The 14,314-nt window shown below is 56.1% G+C and overlaps 1 protein-coding gene across 8 annotated transcripts in view; it reads right to left on the bottom strand.

Moving 5' to 3' along the window:
* Window positions 1–3,851: 3,851 nt before the first annotated feature.
* The window catches only part of TBC1D16 (TBC1 domain family member 16), a 47,133-nt gene continuing 36,670 nt past the window's right edge, over window positions 3,852–14,314 (bottom strand). For 3 of the 8 annotated variants that reach the window (XM_026081989.1, XM_026081988.1, XM_026081996.1), the window contains 5 exons: window positions 12,750–12,909; window positions 9,234–9,380; window positions 8,333–8,440; window positions 6,327–6,606; window positions 3,852–4,367 (listed from right to left, as the gene is read on the bottom strand). The gene's annotated coding sequence lies outside the window, so the exon portion shown is untranslated. The remainder of the gene's footprint in view (window positions 4,368–6,326; window positions 6,607–8,332; window positions 8,441–9,233; window positions 9,381–12,749; window positions 12,910–14,314) is intronic. The other 5 variants (XM_026081993.1, XM_026081991.1, XM_026081990.1 and 2 more) reach the window with 5 other exon arrangements.

The raw sequence follows: 14,314 nt of genomic DNA, 5'->3' as shown, positions 1-14,314 counted from the left end.
AACTGCCAGCTGAGCAACAGAGCAGTTTTTAGGTTGACAACCAATCTTAACAGAGGAACTCCATGCAATGGGGAACTCCACCCAGTCCACTGAAAGAGGTCTAGAGTTATTGTTAAAAAAATGCTCTTTGTTTCTGGTCACAACTGGAACAATTTCAGTTCCCAACTGTTGGATCTGGTTAGGTTTCCCTGTGATGGATTAAAAAGCAAGGAGAAAGGAGAAACTTTCTCCCAGGCTGGCAGTGCAGGATGAGGTCAGGTCTTTTTGTAACTCTCTTGCTTGTTGTTGTTCACTTTGCTGGGTGAAACTCCCTGACACAGGAATATCTGGGAGCTGGAAAAGTCCACCAAAACCCCCAGTCCTTAGTGCTGCTCTGAGCCAAAAGCAGAAGAGCTTCTTGCATGTTTGCCTGAAGTTTTGCCTTTCCTGTTGAGCTTTCTAGACTTGGCTTTGGAAATTTCATTCCAAGATCTAATCTGCAATCACTGTCCGAAGAGGGCTGAGACCATCTCACAGGACATATGACAAACCCTAGATCAGCTCAGTCATGCTACTGGCAGCTGCTCGCTGTGGCTGAGCTAACCTGGCCACGGGCAAAACCTATTGCATCCTCCTGCTGAGGTGATGCATCCCTGAAACACAGCTGTGCTCATGTCCCCTTCCACACACTCCATTTTCTATGAGAGATATGCTCCTCTTTGCATTTTGCATTTGATCCCAGCTCAGTCCCTGATCCCGAGAGCTGAATGGACATTTGCCATTTTTCCCGCTCTGTTACTCTGCTTGCTGCAAATTCTTCTGGCATCCAGGGAAACCCAGGAGAATCCGAGAAAGGAATCGACCAAAGCAGCCTTGCCACTTTGACCAGAAAAGAGCAGCAGGGCCATATGTAAGAGCACAGAGGACACGCRTAAGTGTTAGAGCTAGGACGGTCTGCTCTGTTTTAGCCCTGCAAATAGTATGGGGACTTTAGGAAAAGGATGATGACACTAATGATGCACCCAGGCAGAAGGGGAGGGTAGGGCACACAGGTGTCTGTAACACTGATTCATGGTGGCTTGTCATTAACATCATCCCAGTCCCCAGGGATTTGCTGCCCTCAGCCAGGAAACGCGATGCCCACACTGGAGGTGATAGCTGCGAGCCCACATGCAAATCTAGCCCCAGAGCTTAGTCCCGGATTTTCCCCTTGCAGCAGACAGAGCCAGCAGGGCTGCAGCCTGGCCCAGCTCCCCCAGCCCCTCTCCCTTTTCTATCCCAATGTCCGCACTGATTTTGCAAGGCTGAAATGCCAGCAGGAGAGGAAAACTGTGCTAGTGTCAGCAGAAAGCGCTGCAGCAYGTCCCACCTCACGGGAGGTGCCGCAACGACCTGCTGCTCGTCCCTGCTGCAGGCTGCCCGCAGCCACGCGGGGTGCGGGACACCAGCTGTGACAACGGCCAGCTTCAGCCTGTGGGGTGGGGGACACGGCCCAGGCTCCTCTCTCCATGGCACCGTCAGACATGGACACAGCTCTCCTGGATTTGGTGGTGCTCCTCAGCCCTGCTTCCCCCCAGTCGCCCCAGAAATACGTACTGGGATGCCTTCTCCCGTGAGGTGACAGGCAGTGGGATATCACTGCCTGTGGGGACACTAGTGGCACCAGAGGACTCATCCCAGCAGATTTTGGGGTTTATGGAGGTTGATCTCATTGCACAAGTGAGTGGCCTTGCAAACGGAGGGGAGCTGGAGGAGAGAAAGCACGAAGGTTGTGTGGGGAGGACTGGGGAGCTGCAGACGGTGAGATGGTGTTTGGGCACTGCAGAGCGCAGAAAGCCAGACTGGCCCCACGCGCTGCCCAGTCCGGAGGATGCTCAGCTGGAGCAGCCCGGTTTGAACCCACCTGGGCGCCCAGGCCCTGGTGCTGGCTGTTGCAGTGAGGTTCACACTTGCTCCAGCCCGTGACGACCCATGGTGGAGCCGGGTTGGGTTATACCCGGCCGGGTCAGCGGTGGGGGTGAGGGGCTGCTGGAGCCCCTGCGGTTGCAGGGGACGAGTCGGCGCGCAGATGCCCTGCTGCACCGAGGGTGACGGCGCGGGGCTGGTCACGGCTGTTTCGTTTCTGACACACACACACCCGCCGCGTTCACGGGCACACCCTTTCCTCCGGACGGGGAGCCCAGCTCGCCGGGGCCGCACACTTCTCACCAGCCCTGCCCAGGGTGCCAGGCAGGGCAGAGGGTCCCCAGGACTGGTGACAGTGGCCGTTGTTCCTTCCTGCTCCGCCTCGCGGCCCCCAGGGAGGATGTGGGTGAAGCAAGACCAGCTGTGCTGCTCTGTGATTATCCAGCACCTTGATCCAGCGACCTTTACAGCCGGCTTGTCTGCAGCACCGTGAGCGAAAACGGTCGCTGTGACTCTGCCCCGGGCTGTGCACGAGCCAAGCCATGCTGCTCCGGACACCGCGAGGCTGCAGGCTCTCCCAGACCCCTGCAGTTTTGCAGGGTGACAGGGATGTGCGAAAGGACACTGCACCTTTCGGCATGCTGAGCTGACCAGCAGATGCTTCAGGCCTGAGCACGCTGTCAGACAGGCGCAGGATGAGAGCAAGGGGCAGGATGCAGAGCTGCATAGAGCAGGATGTGGAGCTGCATGGTGCAGGGATGCGGAGCTGCATGGTGCAGGGATGTGGAACTGCGTGGTGCAGGATGCAGAGCTGYGAGGGGCAGGATGCAGAGCTGCAAGGGCAGGGATGCAGAACTGTGTTGGGCGGGATGCAGAGCTGCGAGGGGCAGGGATGTGGAGCTGCGTTGGGCAGGATGCGGAGCTGCAAGGGACAGGGATGTGGAGCTGCATGGGACAGGGATGCGGAGCTGCGTTGGGTGGGATGCGGAGCTGTGCGGGGCAGGGATGGACAGCTGTGTGGGTTGGGATGTGGAGCTGTATGGCGCAGGGATGGACAGCTGTGAGGGGCAGGGATGCGGAGCTGCGTGGTGCAGGGACGCGGAGCTGCGTTGGGTGGGATGCAGAGCTGCGCGGGTTAAGCACACAGAGCTGCCTGGAGCACACCAGGAGCAAACGTGGTCCCCGGGCGCTCGCTGCTCCCCCAGGTGAGCTGGGAGCTGCCGCCCCGGGGGCATTCGCCCGTCAGCACCCAGCTCCTGTGGCCTCGGCGGGGCTGGGCTGGGCGGACGCTGCCGGAGCAGCCGTCGGCGCCGCGCGGGGCCGGGCTGGGGGAGGCCTCGCCACGCTGCGCCGGTCCCCGCAGCCCATGTTTGGGCCGCGGCTGCAGCAGGGCCATAAAAGGCGGCGGCGGGGAGGGCGCTGGCAGCGGGCCCACTTCCTCGGGGCCACCGCGCTGGGGACGTCCCCGGGCGGGCTGGGGGCTGCCTCCCCCGGGGCTGCCGGGCCAGGGCTGCCGTGGGGCTGCCCCGCTGAGCCCCGGCACCCGCGGGCGCCCAGCGTGCCGGGGAGTGTGTCCCGCCGCTCCGCGCAGCGGTGAGGCCAGACCTGCAGCGGTGTCCCTGCCCGTCGGCGGGGCAGGAGCTGGGAGCGGGGACAGCGGCAACGCTCAGGATGGATTTTGGTGTGGATCGCAGCGGGGTATGTGGGTGTGGGTGTATTTTTCACAGCCATTCACGGCCTGGGGAAGATCCGTGACCAAAACCCACTGCAGGGGCTCTAAGGGAAACACGTRTGGATCAGCGAAGCGTTGGCCTGGGAAAGCGCCTGTTGCAAAGCCGCAGATTTATGTCTGTGATGTATGCGGACATACTCCGCATCGCAGATTTACGTCCTTCCAACACACCACTTGTAAAGTAGTTAATAAAGTGAAAAGGATCTCACTCACTGCAGAAGACCCCATGGCATTTCAAAACAAACCCGCTGATTTAATCTCAGGTACGTTTTACAGGACTCATGAAGCCAGGCTTGGTCTTATTTAACATCTTCCTTAATGGAGTGGGAGTGGCGGTACACGGCACACGGAGGGCGTTTGCAGCTGACACTAAATCAGGAGGTGTTGCAAACCCCGAGACTCAGGAATAATAGAGACCAGGAGAGACTGGCAACATCAGCAGAAAACAGTAAAATGAAACGTAGGCTGAAGACACACTGCTAATCCATCTCGGGGAACACGGGCTCTGGGGCTGGCTAGTGGGAGAAACAGGGCAGGAACGGAGGCAGAGGGGAGGAAGGAGCAGCAAACTCGAGGCTCATTAAGCATCAGAGTGGCGGATATCGTGGTGGTGATCTCAGTGCAAAAGTTTCAGTTGAATCAAGCTGGTTTAGGAACTTCTGTAATACGAGTTGAGGACCAAAGCTGAGAGAGGTGTTCAGTGAGCTGGGCTCCAGCAGACGTGGAGGAAATACAGTGAAGCAAGCCAGCTCTGGAAGGCAAAATGGAGGAAAACATGAGTCAATGAGATTTTGGGGTGATAGAGGAGGGCTCAGCCCTCTGGGATCTTGCTTTGACTGACTCAAGGACTTCCTTACCAGGGAGGGTTTGAAACACTGACCAACCCCCCCGAGAGAACAACAGAGATAAGTAGATAACAGACCRATCACAGGAACAGAGTGACTAATTTATGAAGAAAGCCTGAATGTGCTGCGTAGCTGCCAGTCGTCCAGGGTGGGGTATGAGCCAACCCAAAAGAATGTGAAGAAGATAAACAGTGAGAAGGGCAAATCCCCAGGTATCGGGGTGGGCACCGCAGAGCAGCAGGAGAAAATATGAAGGCTGGAAAGGTTCAGGCTGTTCATCAAGCAGTACTGCCAGTTGGAAAGGCGGCCTGGATGGTGGGGATCTCCCAAACTCTCTCCCAAATGCCATTTAAGTTGGACTGGGGAAAGGCTGGAAAGCTCCCCTCAGATGCTGACCTGCCCAGGACGCTTGCAGGAGGGTTGCTGGGGTCCCTGGTCTGCAGCTGAAAAGCAGCGACCCTCCCGAGCCGAGCCCTCATGCATTCGGCTCAGACCCTCGTCCTCAGCACACCCTGCAGCTTCCTTGCGCTTGGTCAGCTTGCACAGCGGTTTTGGCAATTCAGGTATTTAACACTAAGCCCAGCTGCAGCCATTTTAGACCTGGCATTAAAAAATGCAAACTAGATCTCCGTTAACTGCACCCTCCTCGCATCCAGTATGCAGCTGCCTCAGGGTCCCTGGCCAGCCCCCGGGGCTGGCAGGTTGCAGGTGAGAACATCTGCCCGGGTCTGCTCAGCGTCCTCTGCTTCCGCAGAGGACTCGGCGCTGATTCATCTCTTTCCTTGGATTCTGCTTACGTACATTCGTGCTGCTCAGTTCCCTGCCTGAATGGCTAAATTAAGCCCAGCAACAATAGGCCGCCGATTATCCCATTATATTTCCATAGGGCCTGACTTCGTAACCGGCTCTTTGAGGGGCAGCGCAAGTGGCCGTGGAAGTGACTCGGTGAAAACAGCCCCCTGCTCACATCTGCTCTCCAGAGCCTTGAGTCAGTCGTGCCCGGCGCACTGGCAGCGCCGCGCTTTCGCTGCCGCCCGGCTGAGCCGCCGGCACCGCGTCGGCGGCAGCCAGGGAGGGCGCAGGCCGGGCCGGCAGCCCGTCCGCCAGCCTCCTCCTCTAAGGCTGAGCGACAGCGTCCCGCGGGCGACGGGGGCCACCTCCGTCCTGCGCCATCCCACGCAGGGGAACGGACCCCCGAGCACCACGTCGCAGCCGAGAGCCGCTTCCTGCGTCACAGATTTCAGCCTTATTCGTTCTTTCTATCGCCTGAGCCGCTGAAGAGCGACTTTTCAAGAACGAAAAGGTCAGCACGCGCAGGCCCTCGCCGCCTGCCTGCTGCTCCCGCTCCAGCAGCGACGGCTCCGCACTGGGACACTCTTACACCTTTGTGAAGCCCAGACTTAGCGGTGCATGGAGGTGCCCCGGAGCATCCCTACGGCGTGGTTCAGAGGTGACGTGCAGGAGAAGGGCTGGGTCACACGATGTGCAGGCTGTCCCGATCCCCTTCTATCATGACAGCAAGGGTTGAGCTGCCCCAGGGGAGCCCCAGAGCTGCACGGACAGTGGTGGGGCATCATGGAGCGAGAGCCCCGGGGAGGGAGCGCTCGGAGCATCCCGGGATGGTTCTGCCTCCCTGGGTCACGGCAGGGAATTCAAGGTCTGCCGTGTGGAGTGGCTGCCCCAGGAGAGCCCCCCCCCCCCCCGGGTCGCTCCATCCACACGGATAAGCCCCATGCCCGCTGCCCCCTGCGCAGCTGGCGCTGCACGGGGGAAGTTCACAGAGGTGCAGGTCCCCGAAGCTGCTCGGCACCGCTGTGACACCGTGTTGCTATATAACGGGGATGCTTTGCCTGCAGATCTCCTACCTGCGTCAGCAGCTGAATTCCCTGGTCTCGTTCCTCGGTCTTGTTGCTTCTTAACCCTTTCCTCCCGGCAGCTGCTGGTGGAAGGAGGGAAGGCTGAATGCACAGGCTGGGAGATGGCGCGACGCCGATAGCTTGCATCACCGTGTCCGCGACCTCTCTCACTGCAGGCTGGCTGCAGCAGCTGGGCCTGACCCTTTTCTCACACGCCCGCAGGAAGGGAAGGAGGGATCTTCCAGCTTGGGAAAGCTGTTCCTTTGCCTGCTTGGTGTATCCAGCTCCCCTGCACGAAACAGTGCCATGGCTGCATGCTAATCTGCCACCAGTGTCYGCTGGCTCCACATTCCCAGCAGCAGGGGATTCAGCCTTCACTCGGCACCTCRTTCCCAGCAAATCCCAGCTGTACCACATCCCCGCACACCCCCTTGCAAGGAGCTGGCAGCTCTGCTGTCCTGAGCCAGGGCTAGCACTGTCATGGTGCAGGGGCTGCTCCAAGGACCACAGCCTTGCTGCACCCAGGCCACCAAGGCTGGGGCTTGCTCTCCCCGCTGGCCCCGAGCCCTCTGGAGAAAGCCATCAACACAAACGCTGCTGCTCAGCCAAGCACCCTCCACAGCACTAACTGCAGCAGCACAGGCTTTGGGGTAGATTTATTACCCTTGGCAGAAGGCCTAAAGGCCAGCTGGTGTTTGGGCTGTTTCCAAGGTTTCCAGTCACTGTTGGAAGTTTTTCAACACCCGTTCCCCCATGCAATATGTGGGAAACGGGTTCCTGGGGCTGGGACCCGGCTGCCAGAGCCRATGTGGGAGCTGCCCAGCCCAGCCCAGTCCAGCCCAGCCAGGCAGACCTACCTGCAGAGCTCCAGGCTCTATGGCACGAGCGACACCAAAAGGCTCTCTGCCTTCATCCACAACACGGGCTCTGCCTGGTGCCAAACACTTGGGGTTGGGACAGGTTGGGATCACTCTGAACAGGCGTTTGCAGTTTTCCCACAACCACCCCCAGGCCCTGGTGGAGCAGGTCCCTGCGTGCTCAGGTGAAGGCTGGATGCCGGCAGGGCCTCCCTGGCAGCTCCCAGCTGCAGAAAGCCAGGGGAGAAGGGTGGCCTGGAGCTCCCAAGAGGCTGGTGGGCTCTGGAGGTGGCAGAGGCTTTAGCATTTGTGGAGTGCCTTGAGATGCACCAGGAGGAACCACTGTTAAAATACCTGTGGCCCCTCACCTGGAAAGCTAGTTGCTGGGAGTCTGTGATGGACAGGATGGGCCAATTTTCAGAACAGCAGTGAAAGGACTGGTAACACTGTCCAGAGCTATTTTTGCACTTTAGGACTGGTTAGAAGTTGCTCAGTTTTCAACTCTTTCTGCCTCATGCCCAATGGAAGTCTGCTGCACCTCATGCCACTCCGCGTGTGACATGCTAATGTCTCACCCAACCCACAGCCCAGCCACTCCAGGGAGACGTTCAAGCATTTTGCTGGCTGGTTTTGGGGGCACACGAGCTGAGAGCTTGGAGACGGCTCAGCTCCAGGGTTGGGCACTGAGCGCTGGACATCCAGGCTGTGTTTATAGGAGGCACYGGAGCAAGGACAGCACAGCAGTTGCAGAGCAGCGAGTAGCATGAACGCAGTGCAGAGCTGGCTGGGACAGGGCTTGTGAAGAGCACGATGGCTGGCCAAGGGCAGGGGTTTGAGGGCAGTCTCCATGGCAGGCTGGAGTCCTGGAGCAAAGTGGGGTTCACAGGGCCTAGCGCCTGGMAGGGCTGAGCCTCAGGGAGGGACCTTCATGTGCTTGGAGCCTGGCTGCAGATAYAGCCCTGGCTCCGCATCGTGCAATGAGCCATTAGTCAGATCTCCAAGTGTTTCGGCAATGCTACTCTGCCTCCCTCCAGGAGCCAGGAAGAGCTGGATGATATTGCRACAGCAGAAGCCAAGGAGGCATGTTTATGTATAAACACACAAACTCAACACACCAAAGAACCAGCAACCCCTTACAAAGCTCAGCCCAGGGCCTACCAACACTTTCGTCTCCAAACGCTGCTTCCTCACCACTGCCAGYGAACACAAGCAAGCCTTGGACCCTGCACGGCCAGCCAGGAAGGTGGGGGAGGAGATCGACAGTCCCTGAAAGCAGGATGGCATCGCACTCAGCTTCTTTAGAAGGACTGCAGCAGGTTTCAGGGGCTGCAGGGCTTTTCCATGGGCCTGCTCGCAGGACACTCGGTCCCCAGCAGAGCAGTTCCCAGGTTCTCCGCTTTCCGCAGAGCATCAGTGTCGGGCGAGGGACAGCCCTGGTGCTGAGGCAGCCCCAGCCCACGCTTCGTGCAGCCCGCAATCTGCACTGCTGTGCTTGACCCTGGACCAGGGGGCATGGGGACATCTCTGAAAATACTCCGTTATCTGAGTGATCCCTCCCACAGGATTTGGGTCAAGGTCTAATACAGAGGTCCCATTTGTGGGTGATCTGGAAATCCAGCATGAAGGCTGTCACCCTGGTCCCTAGAGAGTGTGACTCAGGGCAGGGACAGGGAGAGGCACAGAGCCTGGACAGCTTGCTTTGCCCACGGTTCGGCTGAGCGCTCGGGAGCTCGGAGCACAGCCCGACCCCCTGCTCGCCCCGGATCAGTGCTCAGCCACAGGCTTGGCAACGAACCAGACTGCTAGCAGGGTCACCTATTCATAGTGAGATCCACAACAACCTTGCAATTGTTCGACTTGACAACCACAGGACATGGACTGGGGATTTATTTTAGATTATCTTCCTGTTTTGTATAAGCCTGTGAAAGGCAAGATACAATGCAGGTCCAGCTTAGGCAGGACATAGCAAAACCTCTACTCTAACAGTGGATCAAGAAACACCTCCTTAGTTCTCTGTGTCTCTCTGCAGAACACTGACCTCTCTAACACATGAAAATACCTGAAAAACCTTTGGAGAGAAGAGCGCCTTGGAGGCTGCCTATTGCCCAGCTGCGCTGCAGGTGACCATCGCCTGGCCATCTCTGTCACCGTCAAGGTTAGTCAAGCATCATATGCAGACAGAAGCAGCTTAACTTGTTTGTGGTTCCTAAAAGAAAAAAAAGAAAAAAAACCCACCAACCAAATGAAAACAGAAATCCTAGGAGTAGTTTTTAAGCTGCTCCTTCTCTAAGTCCCTGCTGCTGATTAGTCACACAAAGCAGGATCTTTTGCAAGGAAGATCCCATCTGGTTGAATTTGGTGGGACCTGGGAGGGTTCAGGCGCTGACCGTGGTGGTGAAGGGTCAGGAGCACCTGGAGAATCTTTTTCATTCAGGAAGAATCACCAGTAAAAAATGCCAATTCACACCAGGTCCTTTTTATTGGATTACCCAAACTAGCTTTGTCATTGTGCTCATTAATATGTTTTTGGAGTACACCTGACATTACTAGATTAGTCACAGGCCCCAGGAAACGCGGACAGCTCAACATTTTCAGTTTTACTGCACATGGACTCCAAGTTCCTTAAAGGCAATTTTCTTTTGTCAAGAAGACCTCACACAAGGACAGTCACTTGGTTAATTCAGCTTGAAAACGCACCTTTATTAGAGGTGGGATTATATTGTGGGGGAACAACTCTAACCCTCCGAGTACAGCAAAACATACAAAGACATTCAGCGGCGTGCATCCAGAGCAACAAGCGGGTGGGGCAAGTTCCAGTTTTAAAATATATCCTAACCCTGGGTGTTCACTGCTCACACATCATGGCCCCAGGGACAGCCCCAGGGATTTTAACAGGAGGAGGCATTTTTATTTTGCTTTGTTTTTCTGCTTTTTGCACAGCTGTGCTGCAGAGTGGCTCTATTTTTTTATTTATTTCCAGAGATGCAAGCCAGCCGAACAAAACAGAGCTGGGCTTGCAAGGGGAAAAGAGGAAAAAAAAAACCTCTTTGATATTCCCTTCCCATGAGACCAACTGGGGCTTTGTTTTAAAGGTGAGCTGCAAAACATCAGTTTAAATGACAACAGCTTGCAGACAACGATAGGTTTGAAAACAAAATACCAAAGCCACAAGGGTGGGCAGAGATCCGTCCGGCTTCCCGGGAGCGGGGCTCCGAGAGGCGAGGCCAGCGGCACCCCGGCTCGGCCGTGCCCGGCGCTGGCAGGGAGCGGAGCGCGGCGGTGCCAGGCGCGCTGGCCGGCTGCTGCTCTCTCTGCCGCTGCCTTGTAACAGGCGGCACCGAGGGCCGGCCAAGAGGCCGAGACGCCGCCAGGAGCAGCTACGGAGCGGTCTGCGCTCGGGAACAGTTCCTCCTGACGCCTCGGGTGAGAGGCTGGCATATACCCTGGCATGTCTCTCTCCAAGTCCTGCTCTGCACGCCCAACCCGCATGCTGAGAAGGTCAAAAGCTTGCAAGGCCAGCCCATAGCAATCTGCTCTGTGGGGCGCATCTCTAGCACTGAATATTTCTAAGGACTGTATTTCCTTTATCAGTTTCAAGCACGGTATTTATTTTAACCATCCCCTGGTCGCAGTATAAAGGCAGCATTTGCCCCCCTAGACTGGTGAATGATGTTACTCTGAGGTTGGTTCACTGATCCTGCTCCCAGCCTGGAAACCCCACTCTGAAAAGAAAGGCTTTATAGGTCACCTTTAACAAATAACCCAGGTGAAATCTTAGTGCATTCAAGCATCCCACCCCAAAACCAAACCAGCCTGTTGGTTTCATTAGCCAGGCTTGCCTCATGACAGCATTATCCAAATACTTCCTTATTAAAACTAGCAGGCATCCGAGCAAACCCTGTTCTCCACCTCGCAGGTGCCTCATGGACAAGAATGGTCACGGAGCACCTGCTACATGCTTGGATCCTAGATTTTAACAGTTAAAATACGATCTACAGCACTGGCCAGTACAATTTCCAGACAGCAACATCAAAATTGCCTAAAAATCATTTCTTGGAGGCAGAAACCCTACGAAATGTGGAGAAGAAAAGCTTGATTCCCTGGCTGAAAGGCGAATACTTCAATCAATCATCCTTGCACGCTATTGAGCTTATTTCCGTCTCGATCTTAGATTAGCTGGGGAGGGGGGAGCCACAGGGTCGGAAACCGCAGTGCAACAGCTAGGGGAGCAACGCGTCAGGAGCAGAGGTGGTGGCCAGCAGCTTCCCCGGACGCGCGAGGGCTGCCAGGACTCTGACGCATGGGGTGAGGCATGAGAGAAGACAAGAACTCTGAAAAAAACTCTGCTTTTATCTTAGAAAACTTAAATCTACGGAGGAGAAAAGTGAAATGCGACCTCATACACGCACTGTGAGGAATATGGTACGTTGTAAAAAGCCCAGCTCAGCAGCGGGCACAACCTGAAGAGAGGCCAGAGGCCAGATTTCAGCTCTGTGATCTGTAGAGATTTTGAAGCAGGGGAGCCTGGACCTTAACAGCAGCAACTGCCTTTCGAAGCCCTTTTTAAGCTCAAACTAAGAGAGAGTTGCCTTTCATAACTAGAAGAAGAAATGAACTACAAGCACATTTGAGGAATGGTGATTTTTGGATACTTGGATTATGTTGAAACTGTTGGCTGAAAAGCAGACGGCAATAAAACTGGCTACAAAAATACTCAAGGCCCTTCTTCCAAATTGCCGGCCTAGCAATTAGAGCAACCTGGTTGTGGAGCAGTCTATGGGAAGAGGGAATGGGGGGAACCCGGCAGCTTTTGGGACACGACTCAGTTTGAAAAGGACTGTACAATGCGGCATCTATGAYGGCCAAGAACAGGGCTCAGCACCCAGGGGGTCCTTCCCAGGCCTGTGGAAGGAAGGAGAAGGATTTTCTCCACCAGTGCTCAGACGATCCTGGAAAGGGGGCGCAAAGCCACAGCAGTTTTAGCACGAGCACAGCACGAGCAGTTTTAGTCGTGGACTACAAAGGCCTTTGAAACACGGCAGCACCTCACAGCCTTTCGCAAGGGAGCTCCTCATGGCCCGGAGTCAGTGACAGCTCTGGGACGGAGGCCAAGGCAGCACGGGCAGGTTCGGCTGCAGCAGCCTGGGCCTCRGTCGCCGTTGGAAGTTTCACTGGAAAGAGGCAATTCCTTGGCTAAGTATAACCAAGGAAAACATCCCATTGCACCTTTTAGGTGTAGCAGCTGCTGGAGTACAATTTATTGCATATTTGCTACATTGCAATAAAATAAACTATATAAAGTAGCCAAAAAGTGTAGCCAGTCGGCTCGTCTGTGATTACTAAGACAGAAAATGAGCAGCCCAGGCAGTGGCCGCGCGGAGCAGATAGCTGCCGCCTGCACCCTGGGGCGTCCCTTGGCTCAGGGACTCTGCGGGACCCGCGCGCGGGCCTGGCCCCGGCGCACAGCCCTGCGGTACCGCCTGGCTGCGGGACCCGACCCTCCCTGCCGGAGCCAGGCGGAATCTCAAACACATCTGGGACTTGGGAATAAACTCCTTTCACCGAGAGGCCTTACTCATCCTGCTGGAGGGGCTTCGGCAGCCTTCGGAGCTCCCCTCTTGGGCAACGGCTCATTGCAGCACGCTGGCTGTGGCCTCTGCTGGGGACTCCTCCCAAATCTCTGCTTTTCTTCCAAGGTGCTGTGAAACCTCATCACGCTTTTTGTTTCTAAACATCTGAAAGAGAAGAATAAACCACGTGTAGACCTTTCCCTGAAGCACTGAGCACAAACAGTACAGGGTTGGGCCAGYGCCCTGGAGCAGGATGTGACCATGAACTACAGCCAGACGGACTGGTCTATTTTTATGACCCAAGCTGAGAGACATGGAGATTAATCAGCCAGCCTACGGGGGGAAAGCTAAGTTGGATTTTAAATTCTTTGGTGCTTGTAATAACTCAGGTGAGTCTCTTTGTTCTTCTGAGCTGTAATTTTTCATTTGACAGACAGCGTCCCTTGAACAAAACAGCCATGTCCAAACACACCACTTACCCAGAAACAAGATCAAACCAACCTGGCTGTCTTTTTTGCTCCAATTCACAAATGGAAATTTTTTCTCCAAYGCAAGAGATTCCAGTAGCAGTTTGGCTAAACATTGCTCCGCTCTGCGCCCGGCGCCGTTCCAGGGGCCTCGGCCTCCTGCTTGGTTAATGCTTAATGCYGGGGACAAACGGAGCTGTCTCGCCGATGCCGCAGAGCGTGCCCCGCGCGGGGCGCCGGCTGCCTCCCCGCCTCGTGCCCCGCTCGCCCTCCGTGCCCAGCAGCAAGGCAGGCGCTCGCCGGGACGSGACCCGGGCTAGCGCAGCGCTTCGGCGGCACCGGGAGGTGTCTGGCCGAGCTGAGCACACCGGTCTCCCTAGCTTTCCAGATGCGGGGAGATCAGGTTCCCCGCTGGGATTACAGAGCATAATGTTACTGCCGTCAGGAGCAGAGGACTCAATTTTCTTTTTTCCTGTTCACAACACTCCGCTTCCCCCCCAGCACCAAGAGGCAGAAGGATATGTCAGCTCAAGGCTGAGTCTAAAGAGGCTTATGCTGACTATTTACCTTTGCAAGGGTCTATTTTTGGCTGTTCAGCTGCAGCTAATTCAATGAACAGGGAAACGATTCAGGAGAGAAGCCACATGAGGGTCATTGTTTCTAAGATTCACCTTACTACTTTGCAAGGACCAGAAATTTGTCTTTTTTTTTTTTTTCCCCCAGGTAGCAAAGAGTGTCGTAAAGGAAAAGGGCATCTTGGGCGCAGGTCAGATGGACCTCAGAAGACTGATCCCCTGTCCTGCACTTGACTTGTGGCTTCTCTTTCACTACAGAATAATCTCAAGGTTTGCTCCTGACCCCACCGCAGCTGCTGCCCGAGGCCCCCAGACCTGCTCCATGCTCCCATGCACCATCCTGCACCTCCCACCCGAGGCCCCAGCTCCTTCTAGCTCAGCTGCCAGTCACTCCTGGTCCCACACCAGCCCCTCAACGGGGGAGATTTCCAGTAGGCAAGGCTAGATCTCATGCTTGGCTGATGCTAGGAGTCCCTCCCACCAATTCGGGAATGGGCTGCTACCATTTCTGTAACATAAATAATTTCT

The sequence above is a fragment of the Apteryx rowi genome, unplaced genomic scaffold, assembly GCF_003343035.1.
Source record: "Apteryx rowi isolate R43461 unplaced genomic scaffold, aptRow1 scaffold_564, whole genome shotgun sequence".
Lineage (NCBI taxonomy): Eukaryota > Metazoa > Chordata > Aves > Apterygiformes > Apterygidae > Apteryx > Apteryx rowi.
Note: the sequence above shows the minus strand (reverse complement) of the source record. Positions and strands in the feature narration are given on the sequence as shown.